At 37.1% G+C, this 18,863-nt stretch overlaps 1 long non-coding RNA gene across 4 annotated transcripts in view; it reads left to right on the top strand.

Annotated features, from left to right (window-relative positions):
* The first annotated feature begins 4,959 nt into the window (after positions 1 to 4,959).
* Positions 4,960 to 18,863, top strand: part of LOC150103025 (uncharacterized) — a 142,016-nt gene continuing 128,112 nt past the window's right edge. For all 4 annotated transcript variants that reach the window (XR_016548845.1, XR_016548844.1, XR_016548843.1 and 1 more), the window contains exon 1: positions 4,960 to 5,248. This is a non-coding gene — a long non-coding RNA (uncharacterized LOC150103025). The remainder of the gene's footprint in view (positions 5,249 to 18,863) is intronic.

The following is an 18,863-nucleotide window of genomic DNA, read 5'->3' as shown; positions in this document are numbered from 1 at the left end:
AAATACCATCTATATTTTTTTTAGTTCCTCAGATGGCAATAAAGACCTGGAAGTGGCATTTGCACCCATAACTCTAGATGGCCTGAAGAAGACGTTAGTTGAATTATAGCCCATGACTGCAGGAACTTTTCCATCTTTCTTCTAGAAGTTTCCGAGTTAGTCGAACTCGGGCATATGAAAGCAGGTTTTTTTTTTTTTAAACTAATTTATTTTTGTCTCGTAAAACCAAAAAAATTGACCTGTGAGCACAGAGTGTTTAAAACAATAATATATTTACTAGGGCTCGGAATCACAAAATAGCGGCATCGTCTGCCGTCTCTTCATCTGATACTGTTTAAAATTAGTGATGGACGTGGGCAGGTATTTCGGATTGACTAACGTTGGCGTTTGAATTCCCCTCCAACTCCAAAAGTTAGATGTGGCTAAAACAGAATTGCCTACTCCCTATAGGAATAAAAGGCGTTTGTGAATGGATTTTTTTTTTTCAGTTAACAATATACCAGGGTACATGTTCTTAAAACATCTAAAACAGTAATTAAGAATGATTGTACTGTATACCGTATTTGCCGGCGTACAAGACGCACCGACGTATAGGATGCATCACCTTTTTTGTACACATTTTTTAGGAAAAAAAATTTATCAATGAATATTATAATAAATTTACAGTATTTCAAATATAAAGTAATAAGTAAGTCTACTTTCAACAAATACCTAATCTAACTAGAAAAGAATAACGACCTTTTAATCGTCAAAATCCAGAAATTCATCTCCAGAGCTAAATGAAGACACACTTGAAACCTCTTCTAAATCAGAATCTGAGTCCTCATACCACAAATTGTCCTCTGTACCATCCAGTGCATTACTAATTCCACACTTCTTAAATGATTTAACCACTGTCTCAGTTTTCACAGCATCCCTTGAAGCTTTGACTCACTCAAAAACTTCCGAAATGCTAGGCCTCTTCCTTCTTCCTGATGGTATAATCTAAAAATCTAAAGAGTCCATCCAGCTGTTCCATTTCTCCTTCATTAATCCCTTAAATGGTTTACTAATACAGACATCTAAAGGTGGAAGCTGACTAGTTAGACCTCCTGGAATTACAGCTAACTGAGTTTTCAATTCCTTGAGTTTATTTGTAACATCGTCTGTTAGGTGAGAACGAAACTGATCCCATACTAGCATGGCAGGCATCTTCAACAGTCCACCAGGCGCCTAGACCCAATTTTATCTATCCATCACTTTATTCCTCCTCTATCCATCCAGCCTTTTGCATGAACATATACAAACACTCCTTTAAGCAGTTTTTCTTTGGGTAGCGTCTTCCTTTTAAAAATCAATAGTGGCGGCAATTTTATCCCATCCGCACAGGAGGATAAAACAACCCTGTAGTGAGTGTTTTCGTGCCCCGAAGTTTTAATAGTAACAATTTTAGTGCCCTTGGAATCTGCAGTTTTGTTTGAGAGCACATCGAAAGTCATCAGAACCTCATCCATGTTTCCTGTTTGCGCAAGTTAAAAATTTTCTCGTTTCCTTGCGTTAATGACGAATCGATGAAATTCAATCATTTTTCTTCATATTCAGCTGGCATCTTTTGTGATATTTTTGTTTTAGTCCGCATGCATAGCTAGTTTCTTTTCATAAATCTTGAACACCATTATGTTGATCCAGAAAAGTTGGCGATCCATCTGTTAGTGGCTATCGCTTTCGCTTGATGAATAATCATTTTTGTAGACATCCCGCTTTTCTGTGGTCTAAAATTCAAGTATTCAGTTCTCTCTCAAGTTCAGGCCATTTTTCAGTTCCACTTCGTAGGTTTTACTGTGAATTTACTGTGAATTGCTTTTTTTAAATCCTCTTCCTGATTCCGCCAAGTTCTTATTATTTTCTCAGTTGGGGTGGTCCGTAATGTGCCTCTCTGCAGCCTTGTTTCCATGTTCTTTAGCATACGCAATCACACGTAGCTTGTATGCAATACTATATGCGATGTACGCCATTTTTTAGCAAGAAATTTAGAGAAACTTTAATGGCAGTAATTTATCACCGTTCACAACTGCGACAACAATTGAAAAGCTTAAACGAACAGGACACAGCTGTGATCGTCGATGACAGCACATCCGCATCCACTGAACTCAACCTCAGTGTTTCTCAAAGTGTGGTACGCGTACCCCCAGGGGTGTTTGATAGGTCTTCAGGGGATCGGTGGCAATTTCCGGCTATGCATCATTAACGCACAGAATAAAATTCAAGGTATCCGTGAAGTTCGAGATCGTAAAACGTTCCTATTGTATCACTGAATAAGGTACAGAGACATCTGCAGGCTGTGCAATATGTTTCTCAACAAACAGTTCAATTAGAGACAACTGGGATAAAAACAACACTAACTAAGGAATCGCATATCCCCCTCCCACAGTAAATGCTGTATGACTCAAGCAAAACCATATGCTGCAGGTGCAACATATGGTTTTGTTTGAGTGAACGTGTTAAAACGAAGAAATATATAGTGAATGTGTTTCAGATATTATATAAGGAATTCGGTTGAAGAGAATTAGCATTTCAACTCAACTGTCGGCTTGTCTTTGTCATTTAGTAGCACGATCTTTTATTAATACCGCACCAATCATATGAACGCGAATGTCTCAAGTTTGAGAAACACTGCTCTATGTAACTGGAATGCTCTCACACACACACTCCACAAGGAAGCAATAAAGAAATTGCCTAACTCGGGACAGAAAAAATTTTCAGAAATGAAAATAATAAAAAATTGAGTATCGGCTTATAAGATGTACCCTGTTTTTCGGACCTATTTTAGAAGAAAAAAGTGCGTCTTATACGCCGGCAAATGCGGTATTTATATTCCATCATTACTCATTGTGATTTTTTAATCTTGATCGTAGCTTAACATTCCGATCACTGAGAAAAATCTTCACTTTGAAGTACCAAATCATATAAACAAAAATCCTGAAAGCTCCTAAATTTACTTCCACCTTTTATTCCACAAGGGGAGTGGGCAGAACTCCTTTAGCCCTAACAACTTTTTCAATATTGGTGGGGAAACCAGTAGCGGGAACATGATAGACAACTGTCATCATCTTAAGGCCCTAAATTTCAAGTCATTTATAGTTGATTTAAGAGGCATGATTAAAATTCTAACTTTAATCGTGCCTCTTAATTTCTCCTTTTCCAAAAGGAGAAACCTCACATGCCTTTCCAGAGATAGACTAACTCGCAATCCACTCGAAGAAAGGCTTAAAACATCCTCTAGTCAGTAACCAGAATAATTTTAAAGTGAATAACAACCTTACAGTGAGTGAATCTACCTTCGGGTGAATTAGTTAGCATTATTGTCACCATTTCTACAGCTACCCAGGCACCTTTACTCATTTATTAGAAATTTAAAATTACGAATAATACTTCGACATCCACATTAGCGATCATTTTTTTCATTTAATATCAGATTTAAAGAAACTTTCTAGCTGTAAATCCTTCTCAGTTTTGTCACCTTGTAATAGTTTATGAAGAGAGTACGTGTAATTCTTTTAGTCGGAACAAAATTTTTGGAAATCTGTGGCCAGTCTTTACCCTAAAACCATGTGCTGATGATTTCAAAACACTGACAAGAGAGTACAACAGGCAAATGCCACCATCTTATGATCCAAACAATAACACTCGTGTTATTGTTTGAAATCGGCTGAGTTTGAAGACCATTTTTCCCGAGATGTGGATTAAAACCTAGAGTTTCCAAGCGAAAATTCTTACTTCCCTGTGCTAAAGATCAACTCTTAGAACAAGCAAAAGTAATGCATATGAAAAAAGTGCCTCCAGTCAGGGACAAAAAAAAAAAAAAAAATCGACTGTAGAACTAGCACTATTCATTCCATATTGGAAGAATTAAATATTATTTTTAATCCTTTACCAATGCCGTTTCACTCCATTAAGCCTCTAACATGAGTTTCTAAAGAGTAAACCAGCTGACAGTTGATCTTTAAAAAGAGTTAGCTAATGCTGAAGTTGCTCCACCTACTCTTTTGGGGAATAAAACGCCTTTAGTGATGTATTTATTTATTTATTCATGTATGTCATGCATTTTAAATACAATGTTTTGCGAATTTCAAATCATATGATATAAAAAGCATTAATAAACTCTTGATTTATTGGCAAAATTTGAAATAATGCGAATCCAAAATTATTCGAAAAATTTGGCAATAATCACGTATTTCATATCTTGCGCGCTGAGCGAGCTTAGTTTCTTATCACGTCGTGGCGCAACGATGCACGAAAACAAAGCATGGTGTGTGTATGTGTGAATGCTGTTGATGTCCATGTGTTTCGGAATTTCAGCGTGTGATTTCGCAATTTAGAATTTTTTAATCTTCCATAATGTAAGCAAAGCGTTCATTAAGTGCTGGTACTAGTGATAGCCATGATGCGATAGGCTCCTTATGAGAAATATTAATGCTGAGAAAATAAAACAAATCTGATATTTAAGCTGCAATTGGATGTGTTTAGATATTAAATTGGTGAACAATATACCATTTGACATATCGAAGGGTTGTGTGTTGAAAGCTTTTTTCACTTGGTTAAGGCACAAAGTATTTTTGATTCTTGGAAATTACTGTGATGCTATAATAGTGTAACAAAAAGCTAAGATGACATTAATGATCATGTTTGAAACTAGAAATACCAATAGTCGTAAATGTGCTCCGAGAACATGCACATCCAATGCTTTACGTTTATCCAGTGGCGTAGCTAGGGGCGTGCGCGGGGCGGGTGTCCGCCTCGGGCGGCACTTTTCACGTGAGACACAATTTTATTTTTCGACGATTTCTTCTATATATGTTAACTTAGTAATTATACTACTTAATTAACCGCGATGAGTCTTCGGACTCCTTGGAGGTATCAAGAATAATAATAATAATAATAATAATAATTAGTTTTAAACAACTATACTTACAACTAAAATAAACGTAATGTTTTAATTTCTTTCCCTAAGTGTTTTGACTTTATGTAATATTTTTGGTGTGTATTGAGAGCGGCGGCAAAAGCTCTAGCTACACCATAACTAGCTTTAATTATGCGAGGTCATCGGGAACGCATCGGTGCACAAAATGCGATCTCTTTATCTTGTACTAGAAAGGCGATTCCAATTCTAATATACTGAACACGAAATATAAAACCTTACAGAAGCGCATGTACCCATCTCCGTGTCTTCCCTCAAGGCATCATGCATTGTGTACTTTGGAAAGTTTAGGTGAGTTGTAGGCGTAGAGGTCGCCAGCTGAAGTTCACTGATAGTATTTTTAAAAAATATTTTTGTGGTTCAGATATAGGAGAAATTATTAAGAGCTCATATACAAACTTGGTGAATTCAAAATGCACTTATTTCGGTAATTTTTTTAAACTCGGTAATCAGCTTAATTTTTATAATAAAGTAACACCGGCAGTGGATGAGGGAAATGCATACACCATAACTGTTTTTGGAGTTTGCAAAAGCATTTGATGAGGTTTTACATGATAAACTTTCGACTATGATAAAAATTCGACTGTAATGAATCCATGTTGCCACCAATTGGTGAGAGTGATCATATGGTCTTGACCTGGGAGGTGGCTAAATGTGTGGAATTTTGAATTAAGACAGGGTACATGTGGAATTACCAGGCTGGTAAGTATGACAAGCTTAGGAGATTGCTTGGTTCAGTGCCATGGCATGTAAAACTGCAAGGGCTGGATGTTGATAGTGCATGGGAATTGGTTAAGGAGCGTTTGCAGAAGTAGGGAGATTCTTGTTCCATTGTATAAGGCTTTGATTAGGCCACACATGGACTATTGTGCCCAGATTTATTCACCAGGTTTTCAGAAGGATGAAGAGATGTTGGAAAGGGGCCAAAGGTGACTGACTAAGGTAGTTTCTGACCTCTGGAATGTTGAGTATGAGGAAAGATTGAGAAGATGTAATTTGCAGAGTCTGGTGGAGAGGAGGAAGAGGGGAGATATGATAGAGACCTACAGCTTGGTAAGGGGTTGTTATAAGATCAATAGTGGAGAAGTTCTATAGAGAATAATGGGAGATCAGGGGAGAACCAGAGGTCATCCCTGGAAACTGTATAAAGAGGGTGCGAGTAGGGGAGTAGTAAGAGGCAGGTTTTTTCCGTGCAGAGTTGTGAATGATTGGAATGCCTTGCCTGAGAGTGTGGTGTCTGTAAGGAGTTTGAGTGTGTTTAAGACACGGTATGATGAGATGTGTGTGTGTGTATGTATGTGTGTGATAAAAGGACCTCCAAGATGAGTCTTTGACTCCATGAGGTCTTGGGGTAATAATAATAATAATAATAAACTGGGTTTAGTTGGATTGGTTTAAATTTTAAAATGGTGGACAAAGGATTGTGTGTTGAAAGCTTTTTTCACTTGGTTAAACTATAAATTAAAGATTATGGTGAAGGGTATAGTGTGTTCAGGAGGGACAGAGAGAAAAGAATTGGGGGGAGGAGTGTTATTGATGATAGCTGATGAATTGCAGCCAAGGAGAATAGAAGTTGAACTGCAGGATAGTGAAAAGAGCACATTTGAGGCTATTTGGTTTGAGATCGAGGCCAGCAGAACAAAATATACAGTTGGGTGCTGCTGTAGACCAGGTGATGGAATAAATGATGGGGATAGTATGTATAGGCAAATAGACTCAATGAGTGGAAGATGGGTAATTATTATGAGGGATTTCAGCTATGGTAATATTGATTGGAAGGAGGAGAGGACACATGAGAGGAAGGAAATGGATTTTATGCAATTACTAAGGGATAACTACCTTAGACAGCATGTAATGGAATATACTGGTAGTTTGAGAGTGCTTGATCTAGTAATTGCATCTGAGAATTCGACTGTAATGAATATGACCATGTTGCCACCAATTGGTGAGAATGATCATAGGGTCTTGACTTGGGAGGTGGCTAAATGTGTGGAATTTTCAATTAAGACGGTACATGTGGAATTACCAGGCTGGTAAGTATGACAAGCTTAGAAGATTGCTTGGTTCAGTGCCATGGCAAGTAAAACTGCAAGGGCTGGATGTTGATAGTGCATGGGAATTGGTTAAGTGGCATTTGCAGGAGGTAATAGCTGACTACCTAGAGTCCGGATAGTAAATCAAGTGAGGGTTAAATGGATGAATAACACCATTAAGCTTGAGCTGCAAAGAAAGAAACAACTGTGGAGGGAAGTTAAGGAGAAAGGTGACCTGCAGGCACACGAAAAGTATAAAGCTCAAGCCAGAAGGGTAACTAGTGTGGTAAGAAAAACAAAAGCAGATTATGAAAGGAAATTAGCAATGCAAGCTAAAGAGAATCCCAAACAGTTTTTTCGATATGCGGCAAGTAAAAGAAAAGTATATGGCAAAATGATTTTAAGGAATGCCAATGGTAGGGAGGTAACTGAATCAGTTGAAATAGTGGAATTACTGAGCAAGCACTTTGCAAGAGTATATCATCCAGGTGGTGATGTTGCAGGAATGAAGGAACCAATAGCTTATACAGGAATTGAGGTGAATGAAATGGAGGTGAATAGTATATTCATCATCATCATCACGAATCATAGGCTCACTTCCCATTGATGTGTGATGCCTGTTTCACTATCTTCTTCCACCTTTTGTGGGCAAACAAAGTTTGCACCTGAAAGTATCTTCAGGACTGGGGTAAAGTGGTACAACACCAGGGCAACTCATTACAAAGGTGGAGAAAGCTACCAACACTCCTATCTCAGTATCTCCTATAATGCAAAACACATCTCCTTGCAGATATGTCTAATGCTATGCATTAAGGGAAGGACCACTACCCAGACTAGTTTTGACCTTTATTGAGGTCTCTTCAGTGGGAGCCAGGCCCAAGTGGAGATACCAGGCAGAAGTATTAGCAGGTCATCTCTACCTATAGGAGCTGCCAAATGGTGTGCCACCCTTTTTTTAAATAAATTACTCTGGATTTAGAGAAAGATGTTGAAAGTTTATTTTTCACTTGGTTAGAGTATAATAAAATTAGTTTAATCCTTTATCCAAGTGTGGGCAAACAAAGTTTGCACCTGAAAGTATGACCCTTCCCTTAATGCATAACATTAGACATATCCGCAAGGAGATGTGTTTTGCATTATAGGAGATACTGAGATAGGAGTGTTGGTAGCTTTCTCCACCTTTGTAACTAGTTGCCCTGATGTTGTACCACCTTACCCCAGTCCTGAAGATACTTTCAGGTGCAAACTTTGTTTGCCCACACTTGGATAAAGGATTAAACTAATTTTATTATACTCTAACCAAGTGAAAAATAAACTTTCAACATCTTTCTCTAAATCTAGAGTAATTTATTAAAAAAAAGGGTGGCACACCATTTGGCAGCTCCTATAGGTAGAGATGACCTGCTAATACTTCTGCCTGGTATCTCCACTTGGGCCTGGCTCACACTGAAGAGAACTCAATAAAGGTCAAAACTAGTCTGGGTAGTGGCCCTTCCCTTAATGCATAACATTAGACATCCGCAAGGAGATGTGTTTTGTATTATAGGAGATACTGAGATAGTAGTGTTGGTAGCTTTCTCCACCTTTGTAACGAGTTGCCCTGGTGTTGTAACACCTTACCCCAGTCCTGAAGATACTTTCAGGTGCAAACTTTGTTTGCCCACACTTGGATAAAGGATTAAACTAATTTTATTATACTCTAACCAAGTGAAAAATAAACTTTCAACTTCTTCCACCTTTCTTTGTCCAGTGCACAGTGTCGCAGTTTTTGTACACCCATTCCACACCAGTCTTTTATATCGTCTATCCATTCTCTCTATGGTCTACCTCTTCTGTTTAAACCATCCAAAATACCAAACATAAATGTCTTTATCTTCCAGTCCTCACTCATTCTACAGATGTGTCCATATAATTGTAGCTTCTGTTTTATAATCTTCTGCATTAGATTCTGTTTTGGTTGTATCTTCTGATAGAGCTCTTCATTGGTGATTTTCTGTACCCATCCTATTCTTAGAATCTTCCTGTAACAAGTTCTTTCAAATGACAAAATTCTTTTTCTTGATTCCTTATTTATTTATTACCCATGTTTCAGATCCATACAGTACACCGCTGAAGATGCATGTTTCCAATACTCGTAGTTTTGTTTGCAGACTGATCACTTTACTTTTCCAGATGTTATCCATGGCCTTCAGATTTGTTTTTCCCTTTGCAATCCTGATCTTTATTTCTTTTTTGCAGTTCAAGTCATATGTCAGTTTACTTCCAAAATATGTGAATTGTTCTACATTTTCTATATCAGTTCCATCCACTTGTATCTTTTGTTTCATGTTCTTCTCACCAAATACCATTGTCTTTGTTTTTTCAAAGTTCATAACAAGTCCAAATCTCTTCCCTTCCTCATTTAACAGTTTCAGTGTTTTTTGTAGTTTTCTTTCATCTTCTTCAATAATAACAATGTCATCTGCAAATCTCAGATTGTTAATTCTCATTCCGTGTACAGATATTCCTTTGGCATCTTCTTTTATTTTATCCATTGCTCTTTCTAAATGTGATGAAAATGCTTGGTGATATTGGGTCTCCCTGTTTAGTACCTCTGCTTGTTTTAAACCATTTCCCCAAATCATCACCTATTCTAACTGCTGCAACTGCATTCTGTTTTCTGGTAAACATCTTTTAATATAGCTATTAGTTTTTTTATCAATTCCATAGGATTCCAGAACTGCTAATGTCACTTTCTGATCAATACTGTCAAATGCTTTCTGAAAATCAACAAAGCAAGTATATATGTTTTTGTTTTTTCTCCTAGCTTTCTCTGCTATTAACCTCATTGTCAAAATCTGTTGAATTGTAGTTCTATCCTTCCTAAATCCTGCTTGCACTTCTGCAAGGTATGCTTCCAATTGTGTTCTCAATCTTTCTGTCAATATGATCATCATCACTTTACCAAGGTGACTTATCAAGGCTATTGTTCTATAATTTTTATATTCTAGCTTATTTCCTTTCTTGTATAATGTTACTAATATTGATTTCACCCACTCCTCTGGCATTTTCCCTTCTTTCCATACCATATTGCATAGTTGGTGCATTTCTGTAACCATACTTTCACCACCATATTTAATCATTTCTCCAGTAATGTTATCGTTACCAGGACTCCTGTTGTGTTTTAGCCGTCCTACTGCTTTTTCTACCTCTCCTCTTAAAATGTCCATATCATGCTCATTACCTGGTGGTGATATCTGCTTCAATTCTTCAATGAGTTTCCCAATGCTATCTGAATCTAGTTTTTCTTCATATAACTCACTACAGTATCTTGTCCACCGCTGTACAATTTTTTCTTTATTCATCAATACTTTGCCCTTTTCATCTTTAATTGTGGTCTGTTTTGGTTGCCACTTTCTATTAATGGTTCTGATCATTTTGTATACCTCCCTTGTTTTATGCTCTCCATAGTACTGTTCTATATTGTTGCATTGGGCTTCTAACCATTTCATTTTATCCATTCTGACTGCTTTTTTCACCTCATTACACTTTCTTCTATATTGCTCTTCTATTTGTTCTGATGTATCCCTTCTTATCTTCAACATTCTTTTCTTCTGTACTAACTTCAGTGTTTCTTGTGTAATCCATTTCTTCTTGATCTTCTCTTCTTCTGGTACTGTTTCTTCAACTGCATCTTCTATCGCCTTCATTACTGTTTTCACTCTTAAATTCGAGTTTTTTTCTTTCTCCACACTTTTAAGTTTCTCTGCTAACACTGTTCTGTACCTTCTTTCTATTTCTGCTTCACTTATTCGTGCTGTATCTCTTCTATTCTGTTGTTGGGGTTTATATTTCTTTTTCAATTTCATCTTGATGTTTGCAATCACTAAGCTATGGTCCGAGTCTATATCCACTCCTTGAAAAGTTCGACATTGCTGTACTGATGATATCCATCTTCTTTTAATCATAATCATATCAATCATGTTTTTGGTTTTCCCATCATTTGATCGCCACATCCATTTTCTACACTCTTTTTGTTGGAATCTTGTGTTACAGATCATCATCTCATGGTCCACAGCAAATTCTAACAATTTTTCACCTCGTTCATTTCTTTCTCCGAAACCATATTTTCCCATGACTTTTTCCCAACCATCATTATCTATTCCAACTTTGACATTCCAATCCCCTTCAATAATTAGCACATCTTGCTTTGGTATTGTTTCTATTGTCTCTGTCAGATCTTTGTAGAATAAGTCAATATCCTCATCTGTGCTGTCAGATGTGGGTGCATATATCTGGACTGTTGATATGTTGAATGGCTTTGCCTGAAATCTTGCTGCTATGATTCGTTCATTTACTCGTTTGTAGCCTAACAGTGCCTCTCGAGCTCTTTTGCTAAGAAGGAAGCCAACTCCTGCTTCGTGCATGGTGTCATGTCCTGACCATATTACTTAGCATCCATTGATCTCTCCAGATGATGTCCATCTCATCTCTGCCAATCCTAGTATATCCCACCGATATCTCTTCATTTCCTCACGAAGTAGTTCTAATTTTCCTGACATCCAGAGTGTTCGCACATTCCATGTTCCTACTGATAACAGTTCTGTTAGTTTCTGTTTCCTTTCGGTATCCCACTTTTCGATCCAACCCCGATCGCTTGATTGGTATCGCGGGCCTTGTTTATCTGGGTGATGCCCGAGCCGGCATGTTGTAGCTGTTGGTTGTATAGGCATCAGATAACAATCATGTTTTTTCTTTACAGTCAGGGCATCGACACTCATCTGACCGACCCTCTTCCTTTATCCAGGCTTGGGACTGGTATGAGACCCCTAAGGATCCCATGGCGGAGTTGAATAGTATATTACAAAACCTTAATGTGAATACATCTGTGGGATTGGATGGCATACCAGCCCGGGTCTTACGTGAAGCAGCCAAAGAATTGTCAGTGCCCTTGACCATTTTGTTTAATTTGAGTCTCAGGTCTGGGTTAGTCTCGAGGGGGTGGAAGGAGGGGAAAATAGTTCCATTGCATAAAGAAGGCTCCAAGACTGCTGTTGCATATTACTGACCGATCAGCCTACCAGGAGTCATTGTCAAGGTATTGGAGAAAGTAGTCAAGAGGAAAATACAGGAATGGATAGATGATAATGGGATACTGTATGGAGAACAGCATGGTTTTGTGAAGGGTAGATCATGCCTTAGTAACTTGCTCACGTTTTATAACACAGTGATGGCTGAACTGGATAAGGGTAATGGATTTACAGTGATACTGCTGGACTTCGCTAAGGCCTTTGACAGGATACCACATGGAGTTCTAATCAGTAAACTGCAGCAGATGGGGATGGATATAGGGTTGGTGAGATGGATAAGAGGGTGGTTGATGGAGAGATATCAGAGAATAGTTTATTCAGGAGTAGAGTCCAAAAGAAGGCCTGTGACCAGTGGTATGCCGCAGGATTCTGTTCTTGGACCACTGCTGTTTAATTGTTCATTAATGATATAGGAAAGGATCTGTTCAGTTGTTTGCTGATGATGCAAAGTTGGGTAGAGCAATAGTGAATCCACATGATGTCAAAATTTTGCAGAATGATTTGGAAGACTGGGCTAAGGAATGGATGCCAGTTTAATGTGGCAAAGTGTAAGGTTATACATTTTGGGATGAAAATAATAGAAGCAGTATACCACATTGGTGGAACTGTACTCCAGGAGATTGACAAGGCCAGGGATTTGGGAGTGTTGGTGGACAGGGAGTTGAAGTTTAGGGGGGTACATTGCAAAAGTGGCTAAATCAGCTCATCAGATCAGTTGGTTATTGAAGAATACTTTGACGAGCAGAGACAAGCAAGGTATTGTTTTTCTTTATTGAGCATTGATAAGACTCCATCTTGACTACTGTGCCCAGATCTGGGTGCCAGAGTTTCTTCTTGATGGGGAGGAGGTAGAGAGGATCCAGAGGCAAGTGACCAAGATGATATCTAGTCTATGGAACGAACCTTATGAGAATAAGTTGAAGATCTGTGGGGTTTCAGAAATTGGCTGATAGCAGAAGAGGAGTGATATGATTGAGACATTCAAATTACTGAAGGGTTTTTACAAGATTAATTCAGAGGAAATTTTTCAGAACAGGTCTAGTAGTGGAAGAACTAGGGGCCATGCATGGAAACTGGGGAATAGTGTGGTTAGCAAGGGTGTTAGAACTAGGTTTTTTTGCTTGGAGAGTGGTGAATGAGTGGAATAAGCTGCCAATGTCTGTTGTGGGTGCCATGACTGTGAATGAGTTCAAGGCAAAGTATGATAGATACTGTGTGGATGCTGAATAGTTGTTCTGGATGTGATGTTTAGGGCCTCCCTTGATGAGTCTAAGCACTCCTTGGAGTTGCCCGTAATAATAATAATAAAAAAGATGCCAAGAAATTATATTTTTGGTTTAATCCTTTGTCCAAGCATGTAAGCAAACAAAATTTGCACTTGAAGTATCTTCACATTAGTTGCCTTAGTAACCCATAATGCAAAGTACCTCACCCCCCCTTCAGAGGTGTATAATGCTATGCATTATGGGAAGGGCCACTACCCAGACAGTTTTGGACCTTTATTGAGGTCCCATTGGTAGATCCAAGAATTGAGGAGCAATATCATTTACAAACTGGGTTCCACACATCATTACACTAGGACCATTACTTTTGACCTTTATGTCAACGATATTGTTGTTGGAATTTAGGAAGATATGCAGTTGTTTGCAGATGATGATGATGACAAGGTGAGGAAGGTTATTGAGTGTAGTGCTAATGTGGTGTCTCTTTACGAAGATCTGAATAATTTGGAAAAGTGGGTAAAAGAATGGGGATATCAATTTAAAATTGTCAAGTGTAAGGTTTGAATTTTGGGATCTGCAGATGAGTCACTACATACATAGGATTATACTGGAAGTGGAGAACACACAGGATCTTGGGGTTATGGTGGATTGCAATTTGAGATTTAAAGGGCATACTGCAAAGGTTGTAAAGATAACTCAGAGGATTGCTGTGATATTAAGAAGAATGTTAATCAGCAGAAATAAAATGGTAGTGATTCCATTGTATAAGGTTCTGTCGTGCCACATTTGCACTACCCTGCTCAAATCTGCTGACTAGGGTGTGAAAGAGAGATGAAGACGCTATGAAGAGCGTGCAGGGGTTGTTGACAAAATGATTTCAGTACTGTGGAATGTTAGTTATGAGATAGATTGTAGTCATAATATTCTGAGTTAGGCAGATAGAATGCAAAGAGGTGATATGATTGAGACATTTAAGCTGTTGAGATGTATTCATCAAATGGATATGAGAGAAATTTTTTGGATGGTAGAACAGAAGGAAGGTGTAAGAACTAGAGACCATCCTTGGAAATTCTTCAAGGGTGTGGTGAATAAGAAGATGAATTTTTTCTTTTTATTTTCAGATGCTGAGTGAGTAGAAGGCATTGCCCTAATATGTTATGAATGCTAAGAATGTGAATGAGTCTTCAATATTACAGATATATTGCAGATGGGAGTATTTTTTATGAAAGGTTCTATGTTCTATCATGCCACATCGGGACCAACCACATGTTGGTCCCGAGGGGGGGGGGAAGAAGGGAAAATAGTTCCATTGCACAAAGGAAGGTCCAAGACTGATGTAGCAAATTACCAACCGATCAGGATATCATGAGTTGTTGTCAGAGTTGGAGAAGTTGATCAAGAGCAAAATACAGGAATGGATAGATGGAAATTGGATACTGTATGGGGGCAGCATGGTTTTGTGAAGGTTAGGTCATGCCTCAGTAACTTGCTTACGTTTTATAATACAGTGACAGCTGAGTTGGATAAAGATAATGGGTTTACCGTGATACTGCTGGACCTTGCAAAAGCCTTTGACAGGATACCAAATGGAATTCTAATCAGTAAACTGCAGCACATGGGGATGGATTTAGGGTACCCGAGCCATAGCAGAGGCGTAAGGCTAATTGAGTTTCGTGAGCAGAATGATCTGATAATACAAATAGGTTCTTTCAACAACCAAAAAGACAAATATATATCTGGAAAGCCTATATGGTTAAATAAAAAACCAGATTGATTATATAATGATTATAAAAAAAATTTGAAAGAGCATTGCAAAATAAATCCCATAGCAGATATAAACTTAGACCACATCCAGTTCTTTTAAAATTAAAAGTAAGACTAAAAAACACTAAAAGTAGAAATAAAAAAACTCACCTGAATTTTAATTACTTAAAGAATGGTTCAGTTAAAAATAAGTATGCAACAGAAATTAAATTATTTTGAACACATTAGAAAGTGAATATCATTTAGAACATAAAATGGAAATTGATAAACTGAAGATGAAAAAAGAATGGAAAAGTTTCAAGGAGACTATTAAAGATGCTTCTTATGACTGTTTCTCTAAAAAAAGATTAAAAACAGAAGAAGACCATGGATGAGTGAAAGCATATTAAATGTGTTTAACAAAAAACACAAGCAGAAAATTATTATTATTCCTGACACCTCCAAGGAGTCCGAAGACTCATTGCGGGAGGACACCTACAACTGTCTCAACCACTACACCGAACCTCTACTATGAGTTGGCTCCATCAATGCCATCTACCACCCATTTCCACCACCACAACTGGTATTTTATGTCTGTAAATTGCGTGTGTTCTGAAGGGCCGATTTGTCTATATGCTTGATGAAAAACCCGAGTTTTCGGGAGAAAAAACCCTGCTGCCTCCGTATGAGATCAGCTAACTCACCTTCGATTGAAAATCGTCCAGATAAAGATTCCTCCTGTCGCGACGAGAATCAAACTTCGGCCTATTCCAATCGAAGGGCACAATGTATCATTGTTCTTCCAATTGCGCTACGGAGGCGCTTAAAATAAACCACAATATAAAATCTTTAAACAATATAGGCAGGCAGAGAGGCCAGTGAAACAGCTTCATAATAAGTGCAAGGAAATGGAAGACCTAGAAATAAAACAAAAATCTTGAGAGGTATACCAAACAAAATAAAAAAACAAAAAAGATGAATGATCCACAGAACTCTCCATTCAAGAGGAGTGATGGCAAAATGTGATTTGATACTGATGAAATTAAGAAAAGGTGGATTGTGTACATTTCAGATCTTTTCAGAGATGGGTAGAGAGATATATTATCAGAGTTCAACATTTTTGAACATGGTTTCCCATACTAAGAGAAGAAATATTAGGCGCTATAGAGCAAATGAAGACAGGTCAGCACCAGGTCAAGGTGACATTTATACAGTCCTAGCAGCAAATGGAATAGAAGAACTATTAATCATGTATATGAAAGTGGATATGTTCCTGATTAACTCAGGAATTTCATCTTTCTAAACATTCCAAAAAAAAAAAAAAAAAGTTGTGCAGTTGAATGTAAAGATTACAGACAAGTAAGCCTAATGAGCCATATAATAGCATTTCATAAATTAACATAACACAAGAAAAGAGTGAATAAAAATAAGATAATATAATAATATTACTATTATAATTCTACTGGCAAGAATGAAATCAAAAATGTCAAATGATATAAAAGTCATCAAAGGTGGAATTATAAAAAACAAAGAAATGAGAGGATTGATGGCCTTGTTGGCTGAGTGGTTAACGTATCCGCTTTCCATCCAAAAGGCCGTGGGTTCGAATCCTGCCATGGGAATGGATGTTTGTATTGTCAGTGAAAATACTAGTGGTGGTGGTGGGAGGTAGATGGCATTGGTGTAGATCGTGATGGTAGTAGCAGTTTATTGTAGTTGGTGGTGGAGACAGAATTGTAGATCAGGTGCCTTCCCTTAATGAGTCTTTGGACTCCCTGGAGGTGTCCTGTAATAATAATAAAATAACATTTAGTATTATTTTCAGACTTCCATGGAGTCAAAGGTACATCTGTCACACACAACTCATTTCGTGCTTTAAATACATTCTCTGCAGTCACCACACACTTAGGTAATACGTTACAATCATCCACCACTCTTCATGCAAAAAATTATTCTAGTCCAATCTCCCACCATCCTATAAACAAACTCTTCAATGTTAGTCTGATAAAAAACCCTTACCAACTTACATATCTATCATATCCCTTCTCCTATCCATTACATAACATTACATGAATGATACTTAGAAACTTGGAAATGCAGAAAGATGTTTATTATTATTATTATTATTATTTGACACCTCCAGGGAGCCCAAGACTCATCGAGGGAGGGTACCTATTCTACAGCTCTCTGTCCCCATTACTCTGTTGGAACATCCTTCTTGGTTCTATGGTTCGCCATCTTGTTGTAATGTTGTTCTTAATAAAATCAATTAATTGCTGAATGATTACTAATCAAAATGTAGGGAAATTTATATTTATACTGCACCACTATATTTAGATTAGTCTATGTAAAATAGTAGAATCAATTTTCAATTAACTTAGCAGTCTCCTTATTCATACAGGCCAAATTTAATATTTTTCACTTAGGGCTCCCGCAAGATTCGAACTTTTTATGAATGGTGCAATGAAAAAGAATCAGGCACACACAATATTGAAATCAACAAAACAAAACATTTAATACGAGGTTATATGACAAATACATAAATTTAACTCCAAAAATAAGATAATACAATTAACTGTCAGAACATTCATATTAAATTAGATTTTAGATCTTCAAATACAAAATTCACAGTTCTCTCAATCACAAAGATTGTTCACGCAGATCAATACTACAGAATTTCTTGCTAAATAAATTTTCTGGTATCACTCAGTTACACTCTATATTTAACACTTAGCAATCACTTATAACATTATTAATCGCGGCAGTTACTGCTTCAAGGGGAATTATTTTCAAACTTCTAACTTCGGCTTAATTCAGTGAAACACCACAGTAAATGTTAGGATATTAGAGACGGAACTATCACTTATACTGTCACATTGAAATAAATAAAATAGGACTATTCTTACTGGGATTAATCCTTGCACATCAGATTCAATGTGAGCACATTTCAAACTATATTCACTTGGTACTTCGATGGAACACTATTCAAAAGAATTCTTCAAGGAGATAACTGAATTATTAATTATCATGCTACACAATTCTTGACGGGCTTACTATGATACAGAACAATTATTCCATGTTTACTACTGTATAACAAATTGAGCTTTGTACAATCCTTCTTTAAAGTGCTATAGGAATACGTAGTAATTCTAAAACTTAGTGGATTTATTCTTAATCTTCTGTTTATCTTCTGGTCTTTCAGTTATCTCATTACGGCACTAAATTCCTATTACTGCCACTGCTGACTTTACTCTAAGCTGTCTATAGGTTTTCTCCTCGTCTCCATACACTTCTGAATACTACTCCCTTGAATTTCCTGCCCTTCAGTCTTCTTGTTTACCTTTACCTCTCGCTTATAAGCCTTCCTTCTTCCCGCCTCAAACTTGTTCACTCCGTCCAACTCATTAATTTCTCCTCTCCCAATTATCAAAGCTCATGCCCTAAGCTCGCACGTTCTATTTTATTTCTATCTCCATAGCAACGATCAACACAGAACATAAACATAAGCATTAACGTTACATAAGGTTATACCTTTACACTGAGTAATGAAAAATAATAATAAAAATATTATAGTTACTTAATTTCTCTTTCATTTCATTTACAAATAATAATAATAAAATATATGTTACAGTTTATATAAGGCACATAAAAGTTATATACATAGAATTCCTCATAATATTATTGAAGGAATAAAGTAATAAGATAAGTGTTATTTACTACAGAGTTCTTTCAATAGTATAATATACATTAAAATAATATAATTAAATAATAGCTGATAAAATTCAAGGATGATACATGAATAATAAATCTTAAGCAAGGGACTAACAAATAATATTTA

The sequence above is a fragment of the Typopeltis vanoorti genome, chromosome 9 (genome assembly GCF_054136105.1).
Source record: "Typopeltis vanoorti isolate ZY-2024b chromosome 9, IOZ_Tvanoo_1.0, whole genome shotgun sequence".
Classification (NCBI taxonomy): domain Eukaryota; kingdom Metazoa; phylum Arthropoda; class Arachnida; order Uropygi; family Thelyphonidae; genus Typopeltis; species Typopeltis vanoorti.
Note: the sequence above shows the minus strand (reverse complement) of the source record. Positions and strands in the feature narration are given on the sequence as shown.